Consider the following 15,899-nt stretch of genomic DNA (forward strand, 5'->3'; position numbering starts at 1 on the left):
CCTTCATCAATCCTTCTGTTGGCTATTGTTTTCTATCCAATAAAAGTGAGACTGTGGAGGTGCTCATGGCAGCAGTCCTTTTCGACTGTTGTCCCCTGCTCCCAGTCTTTTGCAGCTGACTTGTTTGTGCCTAATTCTTCTCTCGTCGCTGACTGGAAGCGGCAAAACATATCCAGAAATAATGTTTTACCAGCTGTCTGGGGATCCCTTAGCCCATCAAGTTAATACATGAAACTAACTATTATACTTTCCTAGCATTATATATATTTAAAAAATTAATTCACAATAGGTAAATAAGACAATGTAAGGAATAAGATTTTAAAACCTTGAGAAGACACAATGTAAGGATATCTTTAAGTGTTTAGGACAGTATAGTGAGTATGAACCTTTAATAAATAAAGTGTAATAAATAAATAAATAAATAAATAATATGTAGTAAGTGCAAACCCCTACTAAATGAAAAACAGAACAAAATACAAACAAACCACATAGCAAATAAGCCTAGACCATATGCATGTAGTGATAACAAACTAACCACATAGCAAATACCACATAGCAAATAAGCCTAGACCATATGCGTGTGGTGATAAGATTAGCGTGGAGTAACAAGTTGTAAATATTTTAACTTGTGCGAAATATCGTAAACCAAAACACGTTTACAACGTGTGTATGTTTTTGGTGTGTAAGCATAAGAAAAATAAGTGATGTAATATGTTTATGAAGGAGACTTAGCACAGTATATAAAGAGGCATCGGGTTGGACTGAGGTGAAGCGAGTTCCCTGTCGGGAGGACCTCATTGCCAGTGCTACTGACGTCCGGACAGTTTCGTTGACGACCACTCGCTGGTTCTCAGTCTCAACTTCTGCGGTGACCTCTCTGTCTAGATTGTGAGGCGACGTCTCCTTCTTCATGACAATGTCAGCAGACTGTGACCGGGCCACGATAGTGGTGCAGACCTCGTCCCAATAAAGATCAAGTGAGTTACATCATATCCATCTCTCTATCTCTTCTTTACACCTTGCGACCTCCTGGCGGGACGCAGGAGTTTTGCTCGCGACAGACAGGAATAAATATTTTTTGTTAAAAAATTTATCATAAGTACAAACTATAAAAAACGTGATGAGAGTGGAATTGGAATTATTTAATTGTATATATCATGAACATATCAAGAAAATAAAAAGACAACTCAATAAGATATTTGTCACACTTACTCTGTCAAAGAGTTAACATACAAAATATGTATTTAAAAATTCCTGTCAATTCCAAAAAGATCAATAATACATAAGAAACACATAAAAGACACACATATGCAAATTACAAGAAAAAAATACAGAGAAAGACACTCAAAATAATCATTAAACAGAGAATACAACTTCTACGAGATACCATTCATATCTACCATCTTTGTTCCCTCAACTTTTTCTTTTAAAGATTTTATTTAGTGGGGCACCTGGGTGGCTCAGTTGTTGGGCGTCTGTCTTTGGCTCAGGTCGTGATCCCGAAGGTCCTGGGATGGAGCCCCGCATCATGCTTCCTGCTCGGCAGGAGGCCTGTTTCTCCCTCTCCCACTCCCCCTCCTTGTGTTTCCTCTCTTGCTGTGTCTCTCTCTGTCAAATAAATAAATAAAATATTTTTAAAAAAATTTTTATTTAGTTATTTATTTGTCAGAGAGAGAGAACATAAGCAGGAGGAGCAGCAGGTAGAAGGAGAAGCAGGCTCCCTGCTGAGCAAGGATCCCAGTGCTGGACTTGAGCCCATTGCCCTGGGATCATAATCTGAATGCAAGGCAGGCACTTAACTGGCTGAGCCACCCCGCCTTCCCTTTTGTGAAGAGAGAGCAGGCTGAAGGAACTACTCAGCTGCAACACATAGGCTTTCTACTGAAAAGGGAGGGAGACTCAGAGGGCAAAACAAGAGCCTTGAAGTCAGAGCCAAGAGTAATCCCATTTTTTGAATGAGAAGATGTGTAATGGTTATTCTTGCTGCACCATTACTTGTTAAGTTTGTTCCACAATTGTATTTGAGTGGTATAGAATAGACAACTTATTTCTTTAGTTCCCACATCTTCAAGTAAAAAGGAATTAACTGAAAAGCTGTGATCAAGGAACCACGCCTGAGGTTCCTTATTTCCACATACAACTGATTTAGATAATGAGACCCTAGACTGCAAACCTGAGGCTGTAATGGTTTGAAAATCTGGAGAGCCTTGAGAGGGGGGGGGGGAGTGCATTTTTCATGTGGCAGAGATGTGTACTGTTATAGACAGAGGAAGGACTGAGGAAGCACATTGTAGTTCTCAAAAATGGTCTGAGCAATGTATCTGATCCTTCATCTGGTTTAGTGATTTGAGCACCTTTTCATGTACTTGTTGTCCATTTGTATGGCTTCTTTGAAAATATGTCTATTCAGTTCCTCTGCCCTTGGAATGTTTAGTTTTTTGCTCTTGACTGTAGGAGTTTTATATATTTTGAATATTAATCCCTTATCAGATAAATGATTTGAAAATATTTTCTTACATTCCTTAGGATGCCTTTTCATTTTGTTAATGATTTCCTTTGCTGTGCAGAAAAACTTTTTAACCTGATATAGTCTTATTTATTATTTTTGCTTTTGTTGCCATTGTTTTTCATGTCAGATCCAAAAAATCAGTAGGAATGATACCAAGGAGCTTACCATCTATGTTTTCTTCTAGGACTTTTTTCTTCTTCTAGGATTTTTAATGTTTCAGGTCATACGTGAAAGTCTTTATTTAATTTTGCATTAATTTTTATGTATAGTATAAGATAGCTATCCAATTTCATTTGATTTGCCTGTGGGTCTGGTTTTATGGAAGACACTGTCCTTTCTCATTGTATATTCTTGACTCTTTTGTCCTAAACTAACTAACCACACATTGGCTTATTTCTGGACTCTACTGAGTTCCGCTGATCTATGTATCTGTTTTTATGTCAATACCATACTGTTTTGATTACTATAATTTTATAATATATTTTGAAATCAGAAAGTGTGAGCCTGCCAGCTTTGTTCTTCTTTTTAAAGATTGCTTAGGCTATTTGGGGTCTTTTGTGGTTCTCTACAAATTTTAGGGTTCTTTTTTCCCCCATTTCCTTAAAAAATGCCTTCAGAATTTTGATAGAGATAGCCCTGAATCTGTAGGTTTTCTTGGGTTGTATATTTCAATATTTACTCCAATCCATGTGCATGGGATAACTTTCAACTTATTTCTGTCTTCTTCAGCTTCTTTCATCAATGTCTTATAGTTTCAGTGTACAGATCTTTTATCTTGGTCTTACTGATAACACAGTCAACTAACACATATTTCATGTTATATGTATTATATGCTATACATTTATAATAAAGTAAGCTAGAGAAAAGAAATGTTAAAAAAAAACCATAAGGAAAATACATTTATAGTATTATACTGTATTTATTGAAAAAAATCCACATATACATGAACACATGTAGTTCAAACATATATTGTTCAAGGGCCAACTATAATGACAACCAGATAAATTAAAATTCCAGAAAGTGGAAAGCTTGTCAGAAGTGGGCTGATAATCAGTAACTGTTTTTTTGATGTTTCTGTTTTTATTTTAATTTCTTCCAATCTTGAATGGAAGATGGGCTGGAGCCCAGGGGACTTATCTGTGATTCTGAATGAAGACTGAAGGTCAAAGTCTGACCAAGCCGAGGGCAGTTTCTGGGAAAGAGACATCCAGCAAAGCTTTTAACAGTTTCCAGAGCCTTAAATATATGCAAATAATAGAATTGGAGACTTGGAGAGACTCTAGAACACAACCAAATTTCCCCTCAAGCTGAATTCAGAAGTTTGGCTGAAAGCTTTTGCAAGACAGAATGAAATGTTCCCCCAGTCATGGGGTCCTGAGCAAACAGCTACCAGAGGAAGAGAGCCTGAAACAAAACAGGCAAAAGACAAAAGCCCTAAAGAGATGCTGGACTGACGCTGAGTCTGAACCGAGCTTCTTTGTACACACAGTGTGTTCCAGTGCTGGGTGCAGTTTGAGGGTAAGAATCCAAAGTCGGTCCTGTCAGGTGGCTGATGGGGGTAGGGAAAGCAGCAATCATTTTAGCATTCAGAAGCTGTAGTGATACAATTGACAACTTCAGGAACCTCAAACACACGGTCAGTTTTCACTTCAAAACACTGTCGAAATTATCACTGTCCAAATTATGAAGCCCCATGGAATGGGAAGCTAAAAAGCTAATTAAAAGGCTCTGAAGGTCAGTACTTAACATACCCAGCTGAGCAGAGAAAGATCTGTCAAGTTCCCAAGTCAAAATACACAAGAATACAAAGCCAACTTGGATACATAATCAGTCTCATTCAAACTCTTTTCCCAGGTATTTCTCAGCCTAATTCTTGAAGGGACTGAGGTGACCAGAACATTACTCTGCTTGCCCAAAATAAGAAAGAAATAATCCTTTCTCTAGGACAATAATAACATCTACAGTTTCCAATATTATTTTAGACACACTTTATTGCCAAATAAAAATTACAAATGTAAATAGTCAAGGTTATTTGAGCAATAATCAAATATCATGCATAGTGGGGGAATTTTAGCACTTTTACCTTTGAGATTGGGAATGAGAAAAAGAAGTTTTCCATTCAAAGTTGTAATGGGAAATAACAGCTAGCTCAATAAAGCAAATAAAAAAATTGTAAAAATTATGAAGTACTAAAAGTACCCAAGAAATCTATGGATAAATTTTTAAAAATACATGTTGTAATATTGCAAAAGACAAATTCAATATGCAAAAACATTTTAATTACAATATGCCAGCAATAAACAAATAGAAAGTGAAATTTTAATTATAATCCTGAAAGATATTGTCAGAAATAAATTTAATACATGATGTAACAGACCTCAACACTAGAAAATTTAAAAAATTACTGAGAGAAATTAAACAAATACCTGGATAAATGGAAAGATCTGCTATGTTCATGAATTAGAATACTTAATAATATTAAAATTAAAATATATGCAAATAATAGATTAAATGAACATGGAATAAAATTTTCATGAGTTATTTTTTGCAAAATAAAAAAGCTGATTTTCAAATCCACAGGAAATACAAATGGTCAACTATATATACAGCATTCCTGAAGAAGTTAACAGAATGTATCCTCTCTCAATTCTGTTGTGGAGGTTGTAAGTCTAAAATCAAGGGGTCAATAGAGTCATGCTCCCATGCTCCAGATATTACCATTCCTTGTACTATCACCTTTTGGTGGGTCCTGCATTGCTTAGCTTATTGACACATCACCTCAATCCTTACTGCTATCACCTCTTCACCTGCATGTTTGTGTCCTTGCCTCTTCTTTTGAGGACACTGGTCATCAGATTAGAGCCTGCCTGAAATCCATGATGATTTTCTATTTAGAGCCTTTGTTAATGATATCTTCAAAGACCCTACTTCCAAATAAGGTCACGTTCTGAGATTTCAGATGGACATAAAATTTGGGGGAACACTATTTAAATCACTATACTTAAATTTCTTCTAGGTCTTATAATAAATAAGAGATGAAAAGCTTTACCTTCATTTATTTTTATTATCCTTTAAAAGTGTTTATTGGGCTGAAAGTCTCAACCCATTAGTATGTCAAAAAGAAACAAAAATTAATGAAATGAACAGCAAATAAATTACAAGACCTATAATAAGGATAAATATTGTTCAGCAAAATTTTATTTCTGGATTCATATGTGTATGTGTGTGGTCTGGAAGTAAACATATTTCTTAGAATGAGCTGTTCCTTAAATAGCTTTAAAGTAATTGCACAAGAATAGAGCTTCCTAACCATCTTTAAATTGGACCAAGCTCTTTTACAAAGTACAGGTCTGAAATTCACTTATGTTTGTAGACAGTTTCTGGGATTTTTGATTTGTTTTGTTTTACTTTTTCTTTTTACTCCCTCTACTCATTTCTCCCCCCATCTCCAGCAACCACCAATCTGTTCTCTATATCTATCTTGTTTATCTTTTTTTTTAATATTTCATGCATAAGAGATCATACCATATTTGTCTTTTTCTGTCTGATTTCATTTACAATAATATCCTTAAGATACCTCCATACTGTCACAAATGGCAAGATTTCATTCTTCTTTATGCCTTAATAATATTCCATCACACACACACACACACACACATACACACAATTCCTTTACCCATTCATTCATCAGTGGACACTTATATTGCTTCCTTATCTTGGTTAATATAAATAACGATGCAATGAACATGGGGTGCATTATCTTTTCAAGTTTGTGTTTTTATTTTCTTTGAATGAATACCCAGAAATGGAATTGCTAGATCATATGGTATCTCTATTAATTTTTTAAAAAGATTTTATTTATTTATTTGAGAGAGAGTGAGTGAGAGAGAGAGAGAGCACAAGTAAGGCAGAGGAGCAGAGGGAGAGAGAGAAGCAGACTCTCCACTGAGCAGGAAGCCCGAGGCAGGACTTGATCCAGGACCCCAGGATCAAGACTGAGCTGAAGGCAGATGCTTAATTGGCAGATCCACTCAGGCAATCTTCTATTTTTAATTTTTGAGGAACCTCCATACTATTTTGTATAATGTAGATTTACATTCCCACCAACAGTCTACAAGGCTTCCCTTTTCTCCACATCCTTATCAAAACTTATTACTTATCTTTTTGGTAATAGTTCTGGAGCTTCAGCCTGAGGGACGGGCTTCAGGTTTGTTGTACATCTAATGGCTTGTGGAGCAGCTTAAATGAATATAGGCCATGGATACCATCTTAGTGCTGTTCCCCTGCCTTGCTCCACTTCACCAGTATCTCCTAGAAAAGAGTTTATATACTTATCTGGAGCCCTGATTTATATAACTGCTGCCAGATTGCCTGACTCTGGGGGCCAGCAGGGCTTATGCCTGTGGTCCCATAGCATACTGTGGGATATACTGGCATACTTTTAAAAGCTGCTGCTTAAGGGTCTGGCTTCCCAAACAGACTCAATCTAGATGCTGAGATCCTCCCCTTAGGGACACTGACCGGCCTTGGCACATCCTCAAGTACTGGGAACTATTAAAATATATTAGGCTGTTTGGGAAAATACAAAAATTTTAGAGATGACAAAGACCTAAATGATTAAACAGCAAGTTTTATCTCCCACATGAGGCCACTTCTTCAAGACTGGGAGAGCAGTTGCATTACCCACTGTACAGAAACCCACACAGGAGTCAAGCAATATGAAGAAACAACGGAATGTTTCAAATGAAAGAAAGAACAAGATAAAACCTCAGAAAAAAAATTAATGAAATGGTGATAAGTAATTTACCTGAAAAGAGTTTAAAGTAATAGTCATAATGATGCTTACTAAACTAGGGAAAAGAATGGATTAACAGTGAGGAGTTCAACATGCAGATGGAAAATACAAGAAAGTACCAAATAGAAGTCACAAAGCTGAAGAATGCAATAACAAAACTGAAAAATATACTCTATGGGGTTACATCATATTAGATGAAGCAGAAGAAAGAATTGTTCAACTTGAAGACAAGGCAGTGGAACTCACCCAATAAGAGCAGCAGAAAGAAAAGAGAATATAATAAAAAAAGTAAAGATAGCTTAAGAGCTTTATAGGATAACATCAAATGGACTAACATCACAGTATAGGGCTTCCAGAGGAGAATAATGAAAGATGGGGCAGAAAGCTTATTTAAAGAAATAATGGCTGAAAATTTCCCTAACCTGGGGAAGGAAACAGACATCTAGATCCAGGAAGCTCAAAGAATTCCCAATAAGATGGACCCAAAGAGGGTCACACTAAGACATAATATAAATAAAATGTCAAAAGTTAAAAATAAGGACAGAATATTAAAAGCACCAAGAAAAAACATCTCATTACATACATAAGAATCCCCATAAGACTATACAGATTTTTCAGCAGAAAGAGAGTGGTATAATATATTCAGAGTGCTTAAAGGAGAAGAAAGAGAAGGGGGAAAAACAAAGCAAAACAAAACAAACCTTCCAACCAAGAATACTTATCCAGCGAAATTATTCAGAATTGAAGGAGAGATAAAGAGTTTTCTGGACCAGCAAGAGCTAAAGAATGTGATCACCACTAATCTGGTCTTATAAGAAATGTTAAAGGGACTTCTTTAAGCTGGAAAGTAAGGGTATAAAAGAGCAACAAGAAGGGGCACGTGGGTGGCTCAGTGGGTTAAAGCCTCTGCCTTCAGCTCAGGTCATGATCCCAAGATCCTGGGATCGAGCCCCACATCTGGCTCTCTGCTCAGTGGGGAGCCTGCTTCCTCCCTTTCTCTCTGCCTGCTTCTCTGCCTACTTGTGATCTCTGTCTGTCAAATAAATAAATAAAATCTTTAAAAAAAAAAAAAGAGCAACAAGAAGACTTATGAAAGAATAAATCTCACTGAAAGCTAAATATACAGTGAAGGTAGAAGGGAGGTTAAAAGACAAAACTAGTAAATACAATCATGATGACAATAAGTACTTAAGGAACACACAGGATAAAAAAACATTTAAATGTGGCATCAAAAATAAAATGTTTAGTAGGGAGAGTAAAAAAAGTTGACTTTAAAATGGGATCAAACTTAAGTTGTTATCAACTTAAAATAGACTGTTACAGATTATATATAATCCTCATTATAAACACAAGCAAAAACCTATAGTAAATACATAAAGAGAAAGAGAAAGGAATAAAAGCATACCACTTAAAAAGTCACCACAAAGAAACAGACAAAAGGAACCATAAAGGAAGAAGTTAAGAAAGGAAGAGACAAAACAATTAACAAAATGGTAACAGGCACATACCTATACATAATAATTACTTTAAATGTAAATAAACTGAATTTTCCAATAAGAAGACAACAGAGTGGCTGAATGGATAAAAAGAAAAAGCAAAACAAAAGACCACCGACTATATGATTTCTACAAGAGACTTACTTTAGATGTAATTACACAGACTAAAAATGAGATGGAAAAAGATATTCTATACAAATGGAAACAAACAAACAAACAAAAAAGCTGGAGTAGTGATACATCAGACAAAACTTGATTTGAAAACAAATGCTGTAAGAATAAAGATGGATGTCATATAATGATAAAGAGGTCAATCCAAAAAGAGGATAAGGCATTTATAAATATTTATGTACCTGACATAGGAGCACCTAAATATGTAAGCCAAATACTAATAGACCTAAAGGGAGAAAGAGACAACAATATAATAATAGTAGGGACATGTAAAATACCACTTACATCAAATGACAGCTCATCCAGTTAGAAAACCAATAAAGAAACATGACTTAAATGACACATTAGACCAGACAGACTTCACATATATACAGAAGATTCCATCCAAAGGCAACAAAACACACATTCTTTTCAAGTGCACATGGAACATTTTCCAGGACAGATCATATGTTGAGCCACCAAAGAAGTCTTAATAAATTTAAGAGGACAGAAATTATGTCAAGCATTGTTTACAACCACAATAGTATGAAACTCGAACTTAATTATATGGAAAAAAAACTAGAAAGTTCACAAATATGTGCATATTAAACAACATCCTACTAAACAAAGAAATAAAAAGAGAAATTTTAAAAAAACTTGAGACAAATGCAAATTTAGGGTATGCACATACACTAAAATTTGTGTGATGTAGCAAAAGCAGTTCTAAGATGGAAGTTCATAACAATAAATGTCTACCTCAAGAAAGAGTTTCAAATAATCTAACTTTGTATCTCAAGGAACTAGAAAAAGAACAAAGTCCACAGCTTCTAGAAGGAAGGAAATAATAAATATTGGAGCAAAAATAAATGAAGTGGAAACTGAAAAGATAATTAAAGATGATCAATAAAACTAAGAGCTGGTGTTCTGAAAAGATAAATAAATTTGGCAAGCCTGTAGCTAGATTCACCAAGAGAAGGAGAGAAAGGACTCAAACAGGGAAAATAAAAAATATAAGCCAAGTTATAATTGATACAACAGAAATACAAAGGATCATAAAAGACCGTTAGGAATAATAACACCCCTTGCTCTTAATTCTGTAAGCATTCAAGAAAACCGAACACGGGAGTCTGTTAGACACCATTCCCAGGATTATCTAACCAGGAAAGATAAAATGTACTATAACTAAAAGAGGAATATACAGCGACCAGCCAGAATATGCAAATTATTAGTTCACAGAACTGAGAGGCTACACTCAAAAGGGCTGTCACATGAACAGAGCACAAATGCAATGAAGCAGTCAAGACTGGTTTTGAAGTGCATTTGGGTAAAAGGTAGATGTGGAATAAAATGAACACCAGCTGTTTGCAGTTGTTTTTCGCTAGGTGTGGCTTGACTTCAGTGGAATTGCAACATGTTCTTACAGAAGTCAAAGCACTGACACGTAAAACCCATCGTCACTCATAAGAAGCTCGACTTCTCTAAGAAAAATATATAATCTCTGCAATTCAGGGATCATTTAATACTTCAAAATTCCATGAACCTTTTTAACATAAAGAAATCTCACTCCATATCCAAAGTTCTGAATTAGAATATTGCGAGGGAGAGAACTAGCCAAATACAGTTTTTGAAAAGTTTCAGAGATGACCTAGAGAACTACATATTAGAAGAAATATTGTTAAGAAAAATGTTGTTCATGTCGATTCTATGCTTATTAGAGTATTTGCTTTGAGAGTCTGTGTTAATTCTACAAATTAAAAGTAGTTATAAGAAAGAAATATATGGGGGCGCCTGGGTGGCTCAGTGGGTTGAAGCCTCTGCCTTCGGCTCAGGTCATGATCTCAGGATCCTGGGATCAAGACCCGTGTCGGTCTCTCTGCTTGGCGGAGAGCCTGCTTCCTCCTCTTTCTCTGCCTGCCTCTCTGCCTACTTGTGATCTTTGTCTGTCAAATAAATAAATAAAATCTTAAAAAGAAAAGAAAGAAACATACGTTCTTTGGGAAGTCAATTCAAGTAACACTGGTCACTGTGACTGGGGATATAAAACACAATCCACCACTTCTGCTCCAGGAGCCCTTAGTCCAGACTTTGCCAAAAGGAAAGGTATAATACCCACCTTTGGGTACTGTCCACTTGAGGTCATATTCTTAGCTTTCTTCCAGATTTATCTACAGGAAGAATAATATTTTCTCCATAGTTAAATGCCTTCACTTTCCCCTTTCTTTGAAACTCCCTGCAATTAGTAACCAAAACTCTTATTTGATTTGTCTACTTTTTTTTAAGTTTCTGGGTATGATAAGCATGACTTCCACATATTATTACTATTTTATGGAAGGTAATTAAGTCTCCTTCTTAGAAATGAAGTGTAACTTCATATGGGCTCCAATTTTCCAACTTTGATGATGATGTGTCTTAATGGTTTCCTAGTTTTCAGATTTAATTATATTATTTTAATATATTTTAGGCACTAATGATGTTACCTTTGGGAACCATATTTAGATCACACAAGAACACCCTCAAAAAAAGGTTTTTTATGAAAATGTCACCCACATTTTCACTTATGATACTCTCTTCCTCATCACATCTTAAATCCTTGAGGAAACAGTTAGCAAAACTTCTCATAGTAAAGACTTCCATCACGGGCAAATAGTTAAGTAGATGCCAACTCTTCCAAAGCCAGTGCTTGTTGATGCTTCCTCTCTGGCTGGCAAAAGAAGCTTTTGCACAAATACTAAGAGGTTTCTTGGCTCCACTATGTACTATAATTCACCCTGTTATGGAGGAAAACAGCTGTTTTGTGATCATGGTCTGGACATTTGCCATATTGTCATACTGAGTTAAAATCCCAACTCGCCTCTCAGCACTGCAGTTCAGTCTCTAGGCTATTGGATAATGAATGAAGAGAATCCTTGGACTTTCTCTTTTAATTCATTGACTTTGATTGTCCTGTCTAACTTATAGCATGTTTTGTTATCTATCAATAGCCAAATTTTTAGCAATACATAGCAATAAAAACATTCCTTGAAATATCACATTTCCAAATCAAGATGTTCAAAGATAACCACAGTAATTATAAGCAAATCCCCTTGAACACAGTTCATAGTGGCATGTAATTTCACTGGCTCATGATGACACCTTATTCCCAAACCATGTCCAAACTATGTACACCACTCAGTGGATGATGTCAGCATTTGGTTTGTGTGCAATCTGAAGTCAACAACTGGCCCTCAATACCAGTTATCATATATTTGTAATGTACCCAAATACAGATTGCTGCTGGAGAAATGTGACTAAGAATTCTCTTGCCACCACAAATGTAAAACCTCATAAAAAGAAACTGCATTTGAAAATTTTAATCTTAAGGGGTTTTAACATCAAGTACACAAGACAGTTGAGAATTTTGTATAATTATTCTCCAAAATAACATAAGTGTATCCTGAAACAATTCACATGAAATAGTCCACTTGAAATTCAGGTAATACAGTCATATTTTCTTAATAGTGGTAGGTACATATGAAAAGGAAAAGAACATAATGAGACACATTGGGAAGAATAAAGATATCACTTCCTTTCATAGAGATCCATCAATTTCCAGATTGCTTTGGATACAGTTACTATGCCACTGTGAGATTTCACTAATCGAACCATTGCACCATGGAACAATCCACTAATAACTCACAAAGGATCATTAAACTTCATTTAAGGCACTTAGTAGTTTATCAAAGGGACAAAATGTTAATTCCAACTCCAAATGGATGCACAGGACATGGAGATTCTCAAATCTGTCATTCAGAGGTGGAAGACGTGTATGCATACGCATTTCGATCACTGAACATAAGTAATGGGCCATTCCATCTAAAGGGCACAATTTAGATTCTGCTTTTGTTTCTTTAGCACTCAAAGCCTGGATTTGTTTGTAGATAGATAATATTACCAAGCCTTTATCCATAAATCCTGATGGATTTAAGATTATCTAAAAATTATTGAGAGTGAAATACTTCCCCAAACTCTGTAATTGCTTTTAGATATGGACAAGGAAACACTGCACATATTTCTTACAAATCATAAATCATAATTTTCCACAGGATGTTGAAGTCAAAGTCATAATACTAAAGAGTAGTAATGAAAGAGTTTTTCTAGGAATAGCCACAAAGAAATGACTGGAACAGGTCACAACTAATCCAGAGCCAGAGTAGCTTCCATAGATGCCATAGAGTTGTAGGGAAACAATTATATTCTTGTGTATGTGCACAATAGCCAAAAATTCTAGGCACAAGTTCTAAATCCCATTTCCAACACTTGGAAAAAAAAAGATTATCAGTAATATCAGTAAAGAACTGTGTATAAATCTGGCATAATGCCACTAATTTTTAAAGAAAGCATAGGATGAGACAGAGTTCACTAATTATAATTTTCCAAACAAATTTTCAGAAAATTTACTTTGTTGGTATTTATTCTGAGAGGAAAAATTCCTATATTTGAATGTCTGCTGCATGCAAATCTAATAAATATTAAAGGACAAGTATTCCATGAGAAATATTTATAAAATACTCCATATTCATTAATAAAACACTTCAGAACAAAATAAATACTTTGTGTCATGGCCATGTCAGCAGGAATAGATCCACTAATTATATAAGGTTTTTGTGCCCTGTCCTTCTAAAAGAGGACCTAAAAATGCATGCATGTGTAACATAAAGCGTCTACTGCTAAGGCAAAAAAAAAAAAAAAAAAAAGAAAGAAAGAAGAAAGCACTTGTAGTTCTTCATCTCCCAACATGAGCCAATGTTTGAGAAAAGAAATGTGTTTGCTTTATACAATACTATTCACAACCAAATTATCCCAAAGTGCTTTACAAAGTAATTAGTTGGAGACTAGTATGAGAGTATGTAGGCAAACACAGGAGCCATTAAGACACTCAGCAATAGCTCACACACTGCTTTGGACGTTAGAACCTGTTTTATTGAGAGTGGAGATGTTAGTTCAATTATAGAGTAATTTAATAGAATAATTGGAATTCCTCTGGGTCTAGTAAAGTTTTACAGATCATCAAAAATGATAAGCTAACTCCATATATTTTTTTTAATTTCTAAAAATACAAGTGTGAATTAAAACATATATTTTCCCTCAGGTAATTTATTTATAAGAAATTATTGCTATGAGGTTAAATTATAACAGAAAAACACTATGTAATTCTCTCCAAAACATCCTTAATAGATTTGCTAAGGACATATTATTTCACAAATTCTTTTCTTTACCTTCCCCATTGACAAACACTTCACTTGTTTTCCCCTGAGCTTTGTTTATGCAAGGATTCAACCAGAAATCCTTTTCTCTCTTCTCAACATAATTAATCCTTACCCTTCCTTTAAGTCACAGTTTATTTTTTTTAATTTTTTAAGTCACAGTTTAGATGTAACTTCTTTACATCTAAAATCTCTCAATGGAAACATCCACCTTCCTTGTTTTTTATCGCTTTTTTTTTTTATATCTCTCACTGGATCTTGGCTCAAGTTATGTTCGATTAGCATTTACAGTTTGAGAATAAGACCCGATAAGGACAGCAATAATGCCTGCTACCTCATTTATCCCCAATACATGATCAGACACATGGTTTCCAAAGTTCAAGCAGATAGCAGTCTGGAGGATGTATTGTCAGGAGCTTCTCTAAGAAAGCATTGCACCATGAAGCAAAAATTAAACAGCTAAGCTTCTGGCTTCAACTCTTTTACTAGCCTGGTTTCTTCCTCATCCACCCACGTCCTAAACTCCTTTGATCCAGGGGCACTCTCTAGACACCATTTCACACATAAACAAACACTTACAGACAGATATGGTGACATAACTGCTGTCTTCATCTTTCCACCATTTTGAGTGGCAGAGACAGCCGGCTAGGATTAGCTGAGCTGCTGCCAAGTTCTTACCTTCCTCTGGTCCCCATGTCGAAGTATGGACTGCCCTCAGGTGGCCCCTCTGTCCCTGCAGAAGCAATGAAAATATTCAATAGATAAAATAATAAAAGGAAGAATAATTAGAGAATAAAAAGGGGAGTTGTGTTTCTACCTAAAATGCATCATAAAATGTTAAATTCCTTTTGCTCGAAAAACCTATCTCTGTTTCCCACATGGTTGTTGAACATACATGGAGGAGGCCCTACTTTGAGTGTTTACTCAGTAAATGTCATAAAATCAATGGTTTCTGTTAAGCAGCAGCATGTTTTGTCAGTTTGGATTTTTCTGTCACCTTTTTTGTCTCAGGCTTCACTTTGGAAGTCTTTTTGGCCGTGAAATGATTTTAGTAACAGGTGCAGCTTATTATCAGTGAAATTAGATAAGTGTCACGGCACAGTCTGCATGGCAGAGGCTAGTTTAATTTCTGTGCTTATAGCCTACACTTCTTTAGCCTAACTGACTCACTAAGAAACCATGTCCCAGGCCAGAAGACAATTTATCGCATTTCAAGGCTGAAGCCAATTGCCTCAGATGAACCGTCACATTGCAGCCATCAGGGAAGATAGAAGCTGCTGATATTACCAGTTTGGGCTCTCTTGTTTATCAGTGACAGAAAACCAAACCAAACCAGTTTATTCAAAAATGACTTGATTAGCTCACCTACAGAAGGGGATTGACTTGATCCTGGGGCTCACTTTAATGTTACCAGGATCTGATCTTTCTCAAACACTCAGCTCTGTGTTCTTTGTGTTGGCTCCATTCTTTGGTAGGAATTCCCCTCGTGGTGCCAAAATGGATGCAATGGCTTCAGCTTCATATCCTGTGAATGCAAGTCCTATAGCCCCAGGAGATCTCTGATTACAACTCATTAGCTCTATGTCAGGTGATTCCCTACCCCCCACCAAACAATTACTCTAGCCAAAAGAATGTAGTGCCTAATTTCAGAAGCTGGGAAGAAGTCAAATACCAACAAATAAGCAAGGGCTGAAAGTAGAGAAAGG

General features: G+C 35.8%; 1 long non-coding RNA gene across 1 annotated transcript in view; it reads right to left on the minus strand.

Annotated features, from left to right (window-relative positions):
• Positions 1–15,657, minus strand: part of LOC309866449 — a 41,542-nt gene extending 25,885 nt beyond the window's left edge. The window contains exons 1-2 of the long non-coding RNA XR_014312690.1: positions 15,559–15,657; positions 14,872–14,926 (exon numbers count right to left, since the gene is read on the minus strand). This is a non-coding gene — a long non-coding RNA (uncharacterized lncRNA). The remainder of the gene's footprint in view (positions 1–14,871; positions 14,927–15,558) is intronic.
• Between the last annotated feature and the right edge of the window lie 242 nt (positions 15,658–15,899).

This window comes from Mustela nivalis, assembly GCF_964662115.1.
Source record: "Mustela nivalis genome assembly, chromosome: 6".
Classification (NCBI taxonomy): Eukaryota; Metazoa; Chordata; class Mammalia; order Carnivora; family Mustelidae; genus Mustela; species Mustela nivalis.